The following is an 18,848-nucleotide window of genomic DNA, read 5'->3' on the forward strand; positions in this document are numbered from 1 at the left end:
TCTTCCAGATAGTGTTGTAAAATTGAAGTACTTTTAACCACTAAAGTGTAAATACAATTGACAATACCTAATTTTTTAAGCAATCTATTATGAATACCTAGAGAAATCTGTCATAACTAATAAACTACAAAATCTTTCTTGTCACTTACACTGAAAATATAAAGTATATTACTCATGAAGTATTTTGATAATTACCTGCAATGAAAATGATTTTTTCTATTACTAAGAGATGTTTAATACTCAATTTTTACCTTTTTTTTTTTTAAACTGACCTTTAAGTTACACTTTGGAAGAACCTTAACCGTGTCACCCCAGGGAAATTCACTGCTTTGGGAACCAAGACACTGAGTTACTGTCTTTTCTCTTCTATTCATTGGCCATCATTTAAATTTCCTTTCCATTAAGTAAGAGATGCTTATGTTAAGGATCAAGTAAAATCAAATATATAAAGGGCTTAGAAATAATTTACAGCATATATTTATGGTATTACTTGTAATAGTTTCCTTGACTTTTTTATCTTTTCCAAATGAATAAATCAAAATAGAAAGAGGTCAGGTAATCACCAGTACACGCTAATCAGTGCCCCACTCACTGGCCAAATTAAAGTCATTCTTCAAGGGATGGGATGTAAATGGAAGCTGCTCCCTTATGCCGTGTAGATACTGGTATTTATTTCCTTGCTGGTAATAATGTGTTATCATTAATTTAAGATTCATAGGAACATACCTGGGTGCCCCGCCTGCTAGAAACTGATCTGTAGCATGAACCATTTGTTGAAATTACTTACATATTTCTCCATTTATTTATTTCCATTTCAGACCCCACAATAATATATTACCATAAGAAATACAGGCCAGGCACAGTGGGTGGGTCACATCTGTAATCCCAGGAGTTTGGGAGGCCCAGTGGATGGGTCATACCTATAATTCTAGCAGTTTGGGAGACCCAGGCAGGAGGATGACTTGAGGCTAAGAGTTGGAGACCAGCCTAAGCAATGTAGTCAGATCCTGTCTCTGCAAAAATTAAAATTAAAATAAAAAAACTAGCCAAGCTTGGTGGCACCCACCAGTAATCCCAGCTACTCGGGTGACTGAAGCAGAAGGATCACTTGAGTCCAGAAGGTCGAGGCTGCAGTGAGCCATGATTGCACCACTGCACTCTAGCCCAAGGGACAGAGTGAGACCCTGTCTCTAAAAAAGAAAATAAAAGGAAAAAGAAAAGAAACAAAACGTAAATTACTTTTTAAATGTTTATCTATGTGATGTGAGTTCAAAGAATCTGCAATGATCCAGTACCTTTTAAATGTTTTTGTTTAGGAAAAGCATTAAGCTCCTTCATCATGTTAATTAGTTCAGTTTTCTCTTTTATGTTATAAACCCACATGAAAAGTGTGAGATATTAGAGGCCCACATCAATACCCCCTACATCAATACCCTACCACATATTTACCAGGAAAATCTGGCCTTGTGCTTAATGACAACAGTCACTCTTTTAAAATGTGTGGCCTCTGTGTCCGATGGTGTAGACTCACTTCCTTTAAGTTTATGTCCTTCTAAAGATCAGCTGGCCTGGGGTGAGTGGTGGCTGGCATGTGGTGGAGTATCTTGCTTCCCTCTAAGTGAAACATGGAAGTTACAAAAAGTCTCACTAATGAATAATTAAGTTCTTAATATATATGGGGTAACTAATTTGTGGATCAGACTTTGGAATAAAAGTAATAGCAACAGCAGATGAGAGTCTAAGAAGAATTTATTTTTTTGGTACACTTCTACCCCCAGGTGCCAGGTACCGTAGGGTGGGGGTGGAGGGAGACACAAAATCTTTATAGGAACCTACTGATCACTGCTACTATAAATTTTTCTAACCATTTTATTTCCGTCGATTATTGTTTTAGTTCAGATTTTCCTTATTCTTCATTTGGGTTATCGTAGATTATCTCTTTGACCCAGCAGTCCATCGTTGCCATCATCCTCCAGTCCACAGTTATATTTTATCCCCTTTCAGAGAGCATTAAGAGGCTTTGTGGTCCACCCAGCCTACCTCCTTGGTGTCATCACCTCCACCTGCTCCCACAAGTCTTACGGGTCAGACACACCAGGCTGCTCAGTGTCCTCTCATAGCACTGAGTTTCTGACTGGGATGGATTGAGTTTCACACTATTGTTGATTTGACATTTTTTATAGTGTGCTTCTTGAGAACAGAGACCATCTTCGACACAATTCCTAGAAAATATAATGCAAGTGATAAAATTGTAGTGTCACTGAACATTTTCAGATATGTGTTTGTTTCTACTAATTAATCATAGTAGTATTAGCAACCTTGACTAAATATTATTTTAAAATATACCAACATGTGATGCAAAGCATGCTACAGAATTGAATTAAGAATTTGCATGAGAGATATGTATTTACAATTTTGTAGATTTGATCTTTGCATAAACTTTTTTGTTGCAGATATTGAAAATGAATCCATAAAAATGCATAGATTCCTTTACTAGCTACTTTTAATTTAGGGGTGTGGAATATTCAGTTCAAAGACTGGTTAGAGCCTTCTAGCATTCTTTAGCGTTTGAAGCAGGGTTTCTAAATCACATGAAAACTAGACTAGTTATTGGCATTTACATTTTTTGGTTCCTATTTGTGTTATTTGTTAAACAAGTAGTTATTGCACTATCTTTATGTATGCAGCACTGTTTCAGACAAAATAGAATTGTGACATATTCCTTGATTGCGGTCTTGTTTCAAAGACAATACTTACAACTGAAGAATTAAATAATAGAGCCAGGCAATATGTGATTGATGATAAGCATGCAGTGAAAGTTCAGAGAAGGAGATACATATGCAGAACTGGAATGGTCAGTAGTTGCTTCATGAGATGGTTGTACTGAGCTGAACCCTTAAGTAAGGATGTGGATACATGAGAAGGAAGAAGTTGGAAATTTTAAACATGAGAAGCATCATGGGGAAAGAGTTTCAAGCTATCAAAAGATATCAAAGATTGAGGAGTTTGGACTTCGTCTGGGAGGTATTGGTCTGGGAAGATTTGGGGGTAGGAGTGACAAGACAAAAGCTGTGTTTGGAAGACACAAGTGAAAGAGCGGTTTTTTGGTTTTGGTGGTTGTTTTGAGACAGGATCTCACTCTTTTGCTCAGGCTGGAGTGCAGCGGTGCCATCTTGGCTCACTGCAACCTCAACCTCCCGGGCTCGAGTGATCCTCCTGCCTCAGCCTCTCCAGTAGCTGGGACTACAGGCATATAATACCATGCCTAGCTAATTTTTTGTATTTTTTTGTAGAGATGGAGTCTCACTGTGTTGACCAGCCTGGTCTTGAACTCCTGAACTCAAGCTACCCTCCCACCTCAGCTTCCCAAAGTATTGAGATTATGGGCATGAGCCACTGTGCCCAACTAAAAGAGAGATTTTGATAGCTTATACGATTTGATGATTGAGTAAAAAATAAAGGGGATCTTAAAAAGTGAAAAATGAATTTTTTGCTGATAGAGAGCTGGAGGTATTAAATTGGGAAGAGAGACTGTTTGGAGAGGAAGAGAGATGAGCTTTATTTTTGGGTTTGATGAAAATGTGAAGTTAGCTGATCAGCCCTCAGTGCAGATTTTAGAATCAGACTCTTTGATTTGGGTGTCATTAGCATTGATTGAAGGATGTTTTGAAAGCTGAGGTCTTAGACAACACATTAGCCAGATGTGGTGGTGAGTGCCTGTAATCTCAGCTACTTGGGAGGCTGAGGCAGGAGAATCACTTGAACCTGGGAGGCGGAGATTGCAGTGAGCCGAGATCACACCATTGCACTCCAGCCTGCATGACAAGAGTGAGACTTCGTCTGAAAAATAAACAAACAAACAAACAAACAAATGAGCTAGTGTGTTGGTGTGCACCTGTAGTCCCAGATACTTGGGAGGCTGAGGCAGGAGAATTGCTTGAACCTGGGAGGTAGAGGTTGCAGTGAGCTGAGATCATGGCACTGCACTATAGCCTGGGCAACAGAGCAAGACTCTGTCTCAACAACAACAAATAAGGCTTTGTATAGAACTCTTCCCATTCTTTTTCTCCTCTTTGATTTTTTTCTCAATCTCTTCCATGACATTTCAGGGACATGTTAATTGTGCAAAAGGCAGTCACTTGTCTGTATTGTCTATATTTGTATCACTCAGATTGGTTTTTCATTTGGTTGCTATGTTGACTTTTTGTAAAAAGGGAACTAGTGAATTGACTGTCAGTGGAAATCACAGGATTTTCAAAAATAGCTTTTGTAGTAACCTAAAAATTAGTATTCTAGCTTTCTATCATTCATTAATTTAAATGTTACCAATAGTATTTCCTTTATAAAAAGAAATTGTGTTTTGTATTGCAGTGGAAAAATGATTTAGAAAAACAAATTTATTTCTGAATAAATTTTAGTGATGCTGATGTAAGAAAAAGAAAACCACAAGAAGTCATCCCAAATTTAGTAATGCTTCCCATCTTAAACACATGACTTCACTTGTCTTCCGGCTAACTAAAGGTTACAAAATGTCACCATAATACCTTTTACTTCCTTATGAGTTATTGCTACTCCACTTCATACCCCCAAATATGGCAGATCAAGTTGTTAAAACCCTGAAGTATGACTATACAGTTTATTGCACTTTTAGTTAGAATTATTCTGCCAAGATGACCTGAGAAATAGAGGAAATGGATTTAAATTTACAGCAGTCCAGTGATACACAATATGCTTTTTCCAGACCACTGAAACAGCAAGCCAACTTTTAACTTTAATACTTAATACAGTGGAAAAGTTACAGCTGTAATAAAATCAACAGATACATCTCTGGTTAATGTTCTCAAATGAGAAAATTGACTGCAAGAACGTTTGTCCAAATACATGTTTTTATATACTTTCCAGAATATTACTAGTTTTACATAGTGCTGTTTTGGAGGTCACTCATTCTTTTCATCTTTCTGATTAAGAAATAGGGCCAAAGTTGTACACCGTGCTGCTAGTAGATGTTTAAAGATGTCTTTGTCTCTTTTTCAGTACCAGACTTCAAGCTCATAGATTATCCTTGAGCTTTCCTTTCCCTAGGTAGAGAGAGATTTAGAGTATTTGTTTATATAGGATACAAAAAAAAAGAGGCGATTTTAACCCTTGACTGTTTGGTTCTTGGTTAGAAATTAATACTGATCAAGACAACCAAGTATTCAGATCGGGCATGTCCAGGGTGGTACAGCCATAGATGGCAACCAGGGATTCAAACATAGAGTGTTCAGTGGAGGCTGTACAGATATCCTGGGTTTTGATTCTAGATAGTGACATAGCTATCCTGTGAGACTGTGAACTTGAAGGAATGTTTTGATTAATTTTTTTCCTCCTTTAAAGGTTTGTTCAGTTTTAACAATTTTAACTATTTGTTTATTTTTTTCAAAATCTGCATTATCACAGGGTATTTTAAAAGAATGACTAATTTACTATGACATACTTGGGAGTTACCTTGAAAGAGATTATCTTGTAATATAAAATACAAGAGGTAGAGTGAAGAGTCAGGTGGTAAAAGAGAAGGAGACTGGATGTTTTGACCCAGTTTGCTGCTTCCCCTTTATTCTGCTGCTGGTTTTATTTTAGCTGTTTCGTTTGCCTCACCGCAGGCAGCATCACCACTTGGGTTCCAGTTTTCTGGGCTTAAGAGTTTTCAAACCATCTGTAAATTAGCAGTCTAAGTGGAACCTTGGCAAATGAGGTCACCAACAAGCATTTTCTTTATATTGAGATAATTTGAGCTCATGGCCTCTGGTCATTTAGTAAGAAGTCCAGTAAAGAGAAGCCTAAAGAACAGAATCTTTATTATGAGTAGTCGCCTTTTTCCACTCAGCAGTTTGATTCCACGCACCCTGAGAAAAACAAGAGACATAGTCTAGTTGGCAGGTTTTTTGAAGAGAATGAGAAGCCCAAACCAAAAGAGAATGAAGACCACAGCAGAGAACTACCGAGGCAGCTGGCACAGATGCTTTTTTGGCACTGTTGAGGAAGGCTTCAGACCCACAGTCTGAAGAGGTAGAGAATCCGTCCTCCAGGAGCAAGGAATAATAGTGACAATTGTTCCGTAGGACAGTTTACTTAGGTTCAGGAAAGTTCTTCAGAAAATAAATTCACATTACAAAAGAGGTGTTAAAAATCCCAGCATTTTTCAGCCAAGAATGGCACTTGCTTCTAATCAGCATCACTCATCAAGTTGAAATTTATGAGTGTCCTTTGTTACACAAACAAAGCAAGCAAGTAAACTGAACAAATAAGAATACTTCTTTAGTATCTACATGGCATTTGAAAAGCTCTGTTTGCCTTACAAAATATGTGTGCTGGGAAGGTAAAATGGGTATAAATAGTATTAAGTTCTGCTCTTAGAACCTACTGTGTAGAGTAATAGTGCTCTCACTTTTCTGTCTTTGATTCTGATGTCACTTAATCACTCATTGTCATCTTCACTAGAGGGGGATAAGAAGGATAATAGGAAATCAGAATTTCTACTTTGATTTGTAGTTCAACTGTTGATCAATTATCTTTGAGACTTTTAGCATTCATGACTAAGGAGGATTAATAATTAACATGAGCTGTAGAATTAAAGTTTGTCCTGCTTGGTAAGTATAAACCAGTTGTGGGACTGCTATAATTCTAAAAAGAGCAGGTAGACTAGATATTAGTTGTACACTTATTACTGCTAATTCTTGAGATCCTTGATTGTACAACAAATTTTCCTGTGAAAAACATGTTGTGTATTTTATATCTCTCTTAGATCTTTAACAGATTAGCAGTTTTAGATGTCCAACCGGTAAAACAATTTGCCCATTCTCTCATTTTTTTAACTGTGGTAAAACATATTTAACATAAAATTTACCATTTTAACCATCTTAAGTGTATAGCTCAGTGGCATTGATTACATTCACGGTGTTATACAACTGTCACCCCTGTCTATTTCCAAAGCTTTTTCATCACCCAAAACAGAAGCTTTATACCCATTAAACAACAATTCCACATCACCCACTCCACAGCCACGGTTACCTCTGTTCTACTTTCTGTCTCTATGGATTTGCGTATTCCAGTTATTTCATATAAGTGGACTCTTATAATATTTGTCCTTTTTTATATGGCTTATTTCATTCAGTGCAGTGTCTTCAAGGTGCATCCGTGTTGTAGCATGTATCAGAATGCCATTCCTTTTTATGGCTAAGTAATATTCCATTGCATGGATATACTACATTGTGTTTCTCCATTCATTGATGGAGAAATGAATACTTGGATTGATGGATACTTGGATTGCTTTTGCCTTTTGCTACTGCAGGTAATGCTGCAGTAAATATTGGTGTTCAAGTATCTGTTTTAGTCCCTGCTTTCAGTTCTTTTGTGTATATACCCAGGAGTGAAATGCTGTTTCATATGGTAATTCCGTTTTGCTTTTTAAGCAATGCCAAACTGCTTTTCACAGCTACCACACCATTCTGCATTTCCACCAGCAATATATGTGGGTTCTAATGTCTCTACATCTCTACACCTTTTTAAAAATATATATATATATCATAGCCATCCTAGGTGTGAGGTGTTATCTCATTGTGGTTTCGATTTGCATTTTACTAATGACTACTGATGTCAAGCATCTTGTCATGTGCTTGTTGGTCATTTATATGTGTTCTTTGGAGAAATGTCTATTCGAGACTTTTGTTCATTTTTAAATTGGATTTCTGTTGTTCTCTCACTTTGAAATTGATTTTCTCCCATATTTCTCCACAAAGTCAAAAAGACGATTTTATTTGAGCACAGATAAATGCTGTCAGCCTTCCATTGTCACATACATTGAATTAAGGTCAAATGTTTTTTGTGCTGTTGCTGAAATCACTTGAGAATCTGTCGTTCTTCAACTGAAAGAATTCTTCTGGATGCATTGATGCTGTGGAATTCCTTATATTCCCTTCCATATCTCATTTTAACAAGCCCTCATTTAGGGTATGATTCACTGTGAAACATTCAAGAAAATAAAATCCCCTTTCTCAGAATGATGAGAAATTTTAGACCTTGAAGAGACCATCTCTTTCCCAAACTGAGATCCACAGATTCCTAGAGATCCACAAATATATTCTTGGGCTCTGAGAGTTTTAGAATTTTAAAATACTCTGTTTTTATATCAACAATAATCTAAAAGGTTATTGTAAAGCCCAGATTTCACAATTCAAGGACATTTTCCTGGAGTAAGACTTTGGTTTCTTACATTAGTAAGATAGAAATGACTTGCCCAAGATAACACAGCAAGTTAAAATGAACACTAAAACTTGTCTTCCAAAACTTTACTCAATGTTGTGTTACTGTAAAGATCCTGCAATGATTCTGTCTTCATTAAGTGTGCAGGTAGTGAGGAAAGCAGAAAATGAACAAGTATTAACTAAAGTGATGAGTGCTGTGAGGAAAAGAAATGGCAGTATGAGTTGTGCAGAATGAGAGCAGTTGCATAGGATGAGTTAAGCTAGAGTGAGAGTTTGGGAGGTGGTTTTTTTGCTGACAGTCGCAGAGTGAATTGGAGTTACCTTAAGAGGGTTGCAAGAAGAACTATGTTACAGATGGAGGAAATAAGATGTGAAGGCTCTGATGTGGGAAACAGCTGAGTTTACTCACTGATTTAATTGGAGAAAACGAATCCAGTGAGGCTTCAGAGAGAAGCAAGAAATAGATTATTCAGGATTTAAGACAATCAAAAGTCAAAATAGAGTTTAAATAGGTGATTTGCATCATGCTGGCTGCAGTATGTAGAGCTGGTTGGAGAGGAGAGGCTGGCAGACAGGACGCCAGGTAGGAGGCTACAGAAAGGTGCATGTGAGAGAAAGTGTCTTTGGATTCCAGTTGATAAGTGGAAAAGATTAAGACATGTGGCTGAATGTAAACATTTAATAAGTAGAATCAAAAGGACATGGTGATTGGTTTGATGGGGTTATCTGGGCTGTAAATTATGACTCCCTAATTTTTGGCAATGATCAGCTGGGAGATTGGTGGGGCATTTACTAAGATAGGGCTCATTGAAGGAGGACCAGTTTTAGAGAGTAGAGGATGAATGCAGTTTTTAACCTGTTGAGTTGGAGTTGCCTATGAGATATTTCAATGGAGTTACCAAATAGATATTTTTATGTAGTGTCAAGGTTTAAACTAGAGAACTGAGGCAGAGATATAAATTTGGTCTTAACATATCCATAGTATTTGAAACTATATGTGCTGAGATGTTATGTATTAATGATTGTCAAATTAAGCATTTTTTCCAATTCTTTTGCCAGAATCTAGTCATGTGAAATCATGAGGAACTGGAATGTACAATGCATACATTGTTCTTGGCAAAACAAAATTTAAATTTCTGCTTAACCTAGTCAACCAAAAACCCTTTTCATTTCTGCCTGTGTGAAATCTTTCCTCAACATATTAAGCCATTTTTCTGTCTTGGTAGATATTATAGGGTGAAATAAAATTTAAATTGAATTTAGATAGCCCTGAATTGATGATTCAAGAACTTTTAGTATCTTAGTTTTATTTTTGAATAGCAAATAACATTACACTATAGATACAGAAAATGTTGAAGATTATCCCAGGAAATGCTCTGGAAGGTGCTTTTAAAAATAAATAAGTTTTTGGCCGGGCGCGGTGGCTCAAGCCTGTAATCCCAGCACTGTGGGAGGCCGAGGCGGGTGGATCACGAGGTCAAGAGATCGAGACCATCCTGGTCAACATGGTGAAACCCCGTCTCTACTAAAAAATACAAAAAATTAGCTGGGCATGGTGGCGCGTGCCTGTAATCCCAGTGACTCAGGAGGCTGGGGCAGGAGAATTGCCTGAACCCAGGAGGCGGAGGTTGCGGTGAGCCGAGATCGCGCCATTGCACTCCAGCCTGGGTAACAAGAGCGACACTCCGTCTCAAAAAAAAAATAAATAAATTAAATAAATAAATAAATAAATAAGTTTTTAACTGCCTTTTCCTCCTTAGCATTTGCCCATTTGTTCTAAAGGTAGAGGAACAACTTTCAGTGTGTTAGGGTTTTTAATAGTTAATCACAGTTATATAGCATTTGTTTTTGTTTAATAAGTAGATTGTTATGTAATTCCACCCAGAGGCCTAGGTATATCAGTACATTCCTCAAAATATTAATGTCATCCAAATATAGTCTTTAATTACCGATCACTGACTCCATATATAGGGCAGTGATTTCAAAATTATTCTACTACCATTGCAAGTAGACATGTATACAGTAAAGAATCATCTGAAGGCTGGGCACGGTGGCTCACGCCTATGGTCCCAGCAATTTGGGAAACCGAGGCGGGAGGATCATTTGAGCCCAGGAGTTCAAGACCAGCTTGTGAAACACAGTGAGACCCTCTATCTCTACAAAAATTTTTAAAACTCGATTGGGCATGGTGGAATGCATACCTGTAGTTTCATCTACTTGGGAGGCTGAGGGAGGATCACTTGAGCCCGGGAGGTCAAGGCTGCGATGAGCCATGTTCATACCATTGCACTCCAGCCTGGGTAACAGAGTGAAATCCTGTCTCTAAAAATACAAAAAATAATAAAAATAAAAAATCTGAAAAGTTATGTCTAAATTAGGTTTGAGTAAATTAAGTCATGAGCCAACTGCATAGGGAATCTTTCCAGTGGTAGCAATACTAAAGTGGGCCTTTTAAAAACAAACAAAAACACCCTTTAAAGTGTATATGGGGAGAAGGAAGCTAGTGTTTCAATTTACTGTATGCCAAGCATACAGTAAGTGCTCTACATTCTAAGTGCTCTACATTATTCTCTTTAATATTATTTCTTATAATCATCACAATAATCCTCTTTTACAACTGAGGAAACAGAAAGAAGTTAAATAGCTTGCCCAAAGTCACACCACTGGCACAGGGCTTCTAGCTTGGGTATATCTAATTTTAAAGCCAACATTCTTTCTTCTGGGAGTCAGGAGACCTATATTCCAGTGTTTGCCGTGCCCTCTTGCTGTGGAACGTTGGCTAAGCCACGTTCTGAGCTGTGGTAAAGCATGGTAATAGGTTCACATTCATACTTCCACATCATGCTCATGCCCCCCAACTCGCCCAGAAGGCTCTGCACCTCCTCTCTGTGTGCTCGTTCATTTAGTTGCCAGTCATTTCATCGGTTAGTCAGACAACAGTCTTTACTCATATCACATTAGTGACTGAGGTTCTATTGAGAGACACAGATAGGAAACAGCCTAGCTGCATGGTCGCTGCCTTTCAAAAGGCCATACTGTTAGAATCTGAATCCTGCCCTCTATACAGGTCCCTTTCTTCCATTAAGCATTTTGCCTAACCATCCCATTTTGGTGGGTTTTTCTGAGTCCCTGTGAAGCTTCGGCCTTTTTACATTATCTGGCAGTTAACCAGGTGCTGCCTTGTGGCAGCTCTTCTATTATTGGCTACAATTCTTAATTCAAATCATGTATCATTACTTAACTTTTCACCTCTTTGCAGCTTCTTTCTCCCAGAAGATTACAAGTTCCTGAAGAGCAGGCTCATACTTCTTTGTATAATGTTTTCCACAGTGTCTCTTAAATAGCAAAGTTATTTGACCCGATTCACTCAACAAATGTTTGTTAATTTGGGTTAAATTTTCTTTTTTCTTTCTTTCTTTCTTTTTTTTTGAGACAGGGTCTTGCTCTGTCACCTAGGCTGGAGTGCAGTGTTGTGATCACGGCTCACTGTAACCTCTGCCTTCCGGATTCAAGCAATTCTCATGCCTCAGCCTCCCAAGTAGCCAGAATTACAGGCTGGTCTCAAACTCCTGACCGCAAGTGATCCACCCTCCTCAGCCTCCCAAAGTGCTGGGATTACAGGCTTGAGAGCCACTGTGCCCAGCTGACTTGGGTTACATTTTTTAAGTTTAGATTTTACTCCGTGGTTGAATGATCTGGGCCAAGTTACTTAGGTTCTGTGAAATTCCTCAGTTTTCAATAAAATGAGAATAATTCCTACTTCTCACTTGATCTTAGCCAAAAGTCTGAGAAGCGATAATAATTTCTACTTCTCAAGATGAAATAAATAATATATGTAAAAGTGCTCAGTGAACTCTAAAAAACTATACAAATGTTACTGATTATTTTATACTTTGTGGTCAAAGCCACACTGTCCTGCACTGCTCCAGTAGACACTTTAGGTACCAACATGTACTTCAGCTATTGACATAATACATTTTTATCTCTGTTATCCTACCACCTAGATCATTACATTTTAACATCTGCATTTGCTCTAAGTTTATTTCTGAATTTTTTTATTCTTTATTTTGTTTATTGCCATACTTAGTTTTACTGATGACTATGGATTTAAATGGCATGAACTGTCTTTAGACTGGCCTACTGTGATGAGTCACAAGACCTATCATAATGGATCAAGATGGCAAAATTGGGAGTAATAGAAATTACTGTTAGTTTTCTTTTAAGATAGTTTAATGCATTTACTTGCAGTTTCAGATTGGTAGAAACAGTACATTGTTAAGAATTCACTATCGAGTTTTTTAGTCTATATTAGAGCTCTGTATACTCTGCAAATAATATGTGAGCACTGATACCATCAAAGCATGTGTTGCCTTAGATGGTGTTTACAGACTTGTCAGAGTTGATAGTAATTCCAGAATATAATCATTTCAATAGCTAAGGATTATGGTTCAGACTTCCAAAGTGTTCAGAATTTACTGAATTGAATTATTCTATGTTTTGCTACTGTGATGCTTTGATTACTTGTAGTCATCAAATCAAGCTTTATTTTACCGCCTTCATTGAAATAATCAGTTTTAACCATTTAAAAATATTTTTAATAGGACACTTATTTTCTCTAGCAGTTTTCTAGACTGTGGTTCCTGTGTGGTGAATGTCTCTCACTTCTTGGAAGCCTTGAAATATGCAAATTGACTGTTGTTATTTATGTTGAAAGGTATTAAAATGAGATTTGTTATCTAAACTGCATTACTTACTTCACATCTGGTTGCTTGAAAAGAGGCCAGATGCAACAATTCTTAATGCAAGAGAGCCCAGGGCAAAAACTTTGCAATCCCCACTCTCCTTTACAAAACAACTGCCCTGTGTGAACCTTCAAAGGTAAAAAAAAGAAGAAAAGCAAAGAAAATTCACCGCACTGCATTCTAATTATAGATTTCCAATGAGAGTATTAATATGATTCCTAGATCAATGAGCTAATCATTAGAACTGGAAGGCCACGTGGGGAAAAAAAACAAAACAACGATGGCAGCGTTGACCTAGTTTCTAGTTGCCAGCACCCAAGACATCATGACACCTCTGTCCTCTCTAAATTTCCTTACCTTGCTTAATCTTAAAGTGATGGTATATCCTGGTTTGTGACAGTCCTGGCTTTTGCTGGTTGTCCCAGTGTGACTTTTTAGTAGTGTCCTCTTTCACTCTTTAAAGTGTCCCAGTTTGGGTAAGGAGGTATATGCCCATCTTAATTTAATCTCTTTATCTCAGATACATTAATCAGGAAGCGTAAGAAGTGGGAATTATGAAAATATATTAAAGGGCAAATGATACTATGGTTGAGACAGTGCTGGAACCAAAGAGCTACTGATCTGAATTCTCCATAATATGATGAAAGTCGAGCTGAAAATTGGTTTGTGAACACATTCTGAACATCACAAGATACCAGATTAATGCTGGTTGCTCTTGGGGAGTTGTGGGGAGGAAGAGGATAACCAGGTCAGGCGTTTGTGGTATCTTTTATGCAACACTAACGTTAAGCTTCCTGTCTGAGGTTTTTCATGTTGTGAGTTTTCACCTCTTGATACTCTGAGGACTAGTGATGCTGACATCTACTAGAAGCACTTCAGAGAAAAAAAAAGATGGAAGATAATAGTTCTTTAGAAAAATGGAAACATTTACTTTATTCTTGATAACTTTGTTCTTCTTTGAAAATGATTAGCTGAACATCCCTGCTGATTACCTTAATAATTTACTTTGAAATTTAATTTTATCTACTAGAAGACTTGCTGTGGATAAATTCTCCTTTAGAGTCCTCCAGATTTGATAGCTATTATTTTTTAATACTCAGTAGTAAAGTGCCTTTATTTTGTTTAAAGTACTGAGAAATGAATCAGGTCTCAGGAACTAGTTGTGAACAACTGATTATTTAGCTGGGAAAAGAAGGTAAGGAAGAAGAATATTGTAAATAAAGGTTTTTAGATTTTTATAAAGACATTATGCAAAGATTGATAATTATCTTTCTTACAACCTCTTCTGAAACTAAAGCAAGGGGGCTGAGCTTCTTGTGAATATTTAAGTTTGAATAGGGTACTCTCCTGAAGGCCTTTAAAAATACGGTTGTTTATCTGTCTGCAGTTTAGCAATCAATCACTCAATCAAGTCTTGAACACCTAATGCTGCGCTAAGAATTGTAAATGAAGTAAAAGGCATACTCTTTCATGTCTTCAAAGGACTTAATACTATACTTGGAGAAATAAAACAAATGCATGTGAAACATATTAGGTCTGAATTATGTGGTATTGATTCCATATATGATGAGTTACTAGGGCTAAGAACTGATGAATTGGCATTCAAAGAGCATTTACTTTGTGCCAACCAATAAAAACATCTCATTGTATTATAGCATAAGTAAGAACAAGAAGCCAGAAACAAGTCCTAGTGGATGGCAGAAAATGAGAAGATATGCATTCATTTCTACATGAATGCATCTATTCAGTATTTCTTGAGCACTTACTATATACTGTAGGCACTTAGGAGTGAGTAGGTTCATTGTTCTGAGTATAACTTATGTGTTAGGAAATAGCGAAAAAAATGTGGGAGGACAGGTGGGTGTGTGGGCAGAGTATAGCAATAATATTGTTAAGTTTTGCAAAGGTTAGGCTGATTCTGAATAGAGACTAGAGTTTATAATAGAAGATTCCTTTTAACAGTTGAAATTCATCAAACGTAGAGCTCAAAGAAAATCTTAGAAGCCATCTAATCTACTCTCCTTTTCCTATCTCTCCTTGAGAAAATGGGGACTTAAGAGCAGAGCTGTTGCAACTTGCCTGAATTCATAAACTGAGTTAGTGGTGGAGCTGAAAGTCGAGCCTGGCTCTTCTGTTTTTTCCATTTGCAGTTGGCCCTCCCTGTCCGTGGGTTTCACACCCATGGATTCAACCAACTATGGATCAAAAATATTTTTAAAAAATAAGTAAAAATAGCAATATAATTAAAAATAAAATATTTAAAATTTAGTATAAACAACTACTTACATAGCATTACATTACATTGGTTATTATAAGTAATCTAGAGATAATTTAAAGTATATGGGAGAATGTGCATAGGTTATGTTCAAATATCACACTACTTTAGATTAGGGACTTGAGTATCTTAGATTTTTGTATCCACAGGGGTCCTGGGACCAATCCTTCATTCACGCATATGGAAGGACAAATGTATATCCTTCTGCCTCTTCAGTCTTAAAGTTAGCTAAAACATTTCACTTCCCTCTGCCAACTCTGTAGATACCAGATCTTAGGTCCTAAACTAAAGGTTTGGAATGCAGTCGTTATTCAGACATAGGTAGGAAAACATGACTTAGAAAATGAATCTGTTTCATGTCTCAATTTTAATAAATGTCTTGTTTATAAAATGACTAAACGCTCAATGAGACTAACAACATACAACTTGTACTAAATTTTGTAACCATGACACTGATGAGCTGTGTTTTAGACCCAGCTGTCATTAACTGGTTGTGTGATTTTTGCACAAGTTGTGTTTCCTCTTTTGTCTTTATTTATATTATGACAGGATTAGAAAGGCTTTAAATTCTGTTTCAGTTATTTTATTACTATATATATCTTACAATTGCTTGAGTACAGCACAGACTTCAAGGAAAAAATTTCTTACGATTCTCAGTGTTCACATAATTTTTATTAAAGCTAACTTAAATATATGTAAAACAAGTTGTAAACTATGTTTATAGCTCTTTTATATCTCTACAATCAAAATAAAATTTAAAATAAGTGGTGAAGCCCTTAATATTAAAGGTACAAATATGGAAATGACTGCTACAGCACAGACTTTTGGAGATTCAACACCTTTTGCTGCTTAATGCCATATCTGATTAAATTTTTCCAAGGCTTTTTTCTTTTTCAACTCTTCTGTGAAACATTCCTTTCTACGGTATTACTGGATCTAGATTGAACTTCAGTTAACTTAGATGAATCATTTACATATTACAAGTTTACCTTTGTTCTTTTTTCACTAACCTTAGACAACTGAAGTTGTAATATTGGGCACCAATGAAATCACAGATAGAAACTGTGGCACTGAAACTGCTTGTCTTTATTCAGTTATAAATCATTCAGATAATCTAAAATATGCATTCTTATACATTTTATGTCATTAAAATGAAGATAAAATTGAAAACAGAATTAAAAAGTTTTCCTCAAAAATCGGAAACAATCTAAATAAATGTCCATCAACTGAATGGATAAACAAAATGTGCTATATCGATACACAGCCTAATCTAGGCAATTCAGCAATAAACAGGCATGGGCCCGGCGTGGTAGCTCATGCCTACAATCCCAGCCCTTTGGAGGCCAAGGAAGGTGGATCACCTAAGGTCAGGAGTTCGAGACCAGCCTGGCCAACATGGTGAAACTCCATCTCTACTGGAAAAAAAAAAAAATACAAAAATTAGCCGAGCATGATGTGGGCGCCTATAATCCCAGCTATTTGGGAGGCTGAGGCAGGAGAATTGCTTGAACCCGAGAGGCAGAGTTTGCAGTGAGCCTAGATCACACTACTGCACTCCAGCCTGGGTGACAAAATGAGACTCTGTCTCAAAAAAAATAAAATAAACAGGCATGAACTGCGGACACATGCCACAACCTGAACTTCCAAACTCAACCTCAGAACCTCAAAAACATTATGCTAAGTGAAAAAAACCCAGATATATGAGACCATATATTATATGATTCTGTTTATTTGAAATGTCTGATAAAAGCAGCAAATCTGTAGAGGCAGAAAAATATAATAGATTAATAGCTGTCTGGGATTGGGGCTAGGAATTAGCATTTGATTGTAAATCAGCTTGACAGATCTTACTAGGTGATGAAATGTTCTAAAACTGATTTATGGTGATGGTTGCAAAACTTGGTAAATTTACTAAAAGTCATTGAATTGCACATTCGAAATGGTGAACTTTATGCTGTGTAAAATATACATCAATAATGCTGTTTCAAAGGCTTTTTATAAAGAGTTCTAGAACTCCTAAAAATATTTAGGTATTAGTTATTTTTTCCCTTGACCCTTCCAAGGTCAGAAGACAGTTGAAAAAATACTTTTAGTGGAACCAAAGAATGGATCCAATAACTGCAGTATCGTGCATGCTAGCTTTGACTTTGTCACTGACTCTACTTTGGCAAGGCCTTGGGCAAGTCACTTAACCACTTCGTGCCTCAGTTTTCCCATCTATAAATAAAGAGGGTGTTAGATTAAATGTTCTCTAAGATTTCTGGCACACATTACAGTCCCATCCTCACATTTCTGTTATCTGTGAATCTCTACCTCCTAGTGATTCCCCTCCTCAAATACTCTTACAAAGCCCCTTTATTCAGCGTGGCATATGTAGCATATTGCTTGTCTCACCAATTCTTCCTGACCTTACTGCATAGGTCTTTCAGGTACACAGTTCTCAAAGTGTTTATCTGAAAGTTCCATATGAGACTGAATGCCCATCATTCATTAATCTCCCAGAGGCTGTCTTCTCATCCTATGTAACTCTCTTATGGAAGTGCTCCCATAGATAACAATATACTTCCCCTTCAGGCAGTACATGGAAGAAACAATGGGCTATACAATGGAATCATCCTATGTGATTACACAGAGTGAGAAGCTGGCCCATTGTTTTCTCCTGCTGCCTAAGGAAGGAGTTGTGCTCTTTGGATCCCCATACAGATTTTGGCTTGTCTACCTCCTCGAATTCCCAAGTAACAATTAAGCAATCTGGCCTCCTTCCCTCTTCTCATTTCAATGTGTAGGATATTTGTCAACTTGCCCAGAGTTACTGTAGGCATTTTGAGCTATTCATCTGACTGTGTGTAATAGATAACAAAAACATAATTAGAAGGAGGACTGAGTTAAGTCTCAATTTTATTTTTATTTTTATGGCAGGGGGAGAGGTGCTTACTTTAGAGTTGTAAAAGTTATTTCTTGTTCAAGTTTTCATCATCCCCTCCTTCCCTTTGTGTTTCAATAAAATTTTTCCAAATGTTTCAACTGAAAAGTTTATTAAAATAAGGCGCATGTTTTTAAAAATAAAATGTAACATCTTACTTCCTAGAGGTATATGAAGAAAAGTACTCCGTGAGTATAAAGAACAAACTAGATAGTTGGAATGTGGTTTATTAGTCCACAAACCTGTCAGGAATCTTGGACTCTTTTCCTAAAGCTATGCAGATATATAACATAACTTTGGAAGAACCTGTAATTTAGGAATAACTACCTGCTAAACACTGAAAATGTCTGTTAGTGGAAATAGTCGGGTAAGACCAAAGCATGAGTTATATTATTAGGGGTTGGTAAGTGGTTTTGTATATGCAATAAAAAGGATTAGATATTTGAAGAACCATGGGGTGGGTTTCCCATTTGTAACTGTCCATAGGGCCAAGGAAAATGGAGAAAAGTGAAGTTGAAATAAAATTATCTAAAAATAGTTGAAAAAAGAGAAACTTAGATATGTAAGTGTTTCATGATGTGAACATTCAATAAACAGAGGAAAGAAATGTACTTAAGAAAGTCTGATGCTGAAGATATATACCTTTTTTTTTTTTTTTCCTTTTC

The 18,848-nt window shown here is 36.8% G+C and overlaps 1 protein-coding gene and 1 long non-coding RNA gene across 4 annotated transcripts in view; one reads left to right on the forward strand and one right to left on the reverse strand.

The window, feature by feature from the left end:
* PPARG (peroxisome proliferator activated receptor gamma) overlaps positions 1 to 18,848 on the forward strand; it is a 142,013-nt gene that overhangs the window by 31,300 nt on the left and 91,865 nt on the right. The window lies entirely within an intron of this gene.
* The window catches only part of LOC116539380, a 32,512-nt gene continuing 25,070 nt past the window's right edge, over positions 11,407 to 18,848 (reverse strand). Inside the window, exon 4 of the long non-coding RNA XR_004264022.1 lies at positions 11,407 to 11,484. This is a non-coding gene — a long non-coding RNA (uncharacterized LOC116539380). The remainder of the gene's footprint in view (positions 11,485 to 18,848) is intronic.

This window comes from Sapajus apella, unplaced genomic scaffold (genome assembly GCF_009761245.1).
Source record: "Sapajus apella isolate SASKATOON/1434 unplaced genomic scaffold, GSC_monkey_1.0 scaffold128, whole genome shotgun sequence".
Lineage (NCBI taxonomy): Eukaryota > Metazoa > Chordata > Mammalia > Primates > Cebidae > Sapajus > Sapajus apella.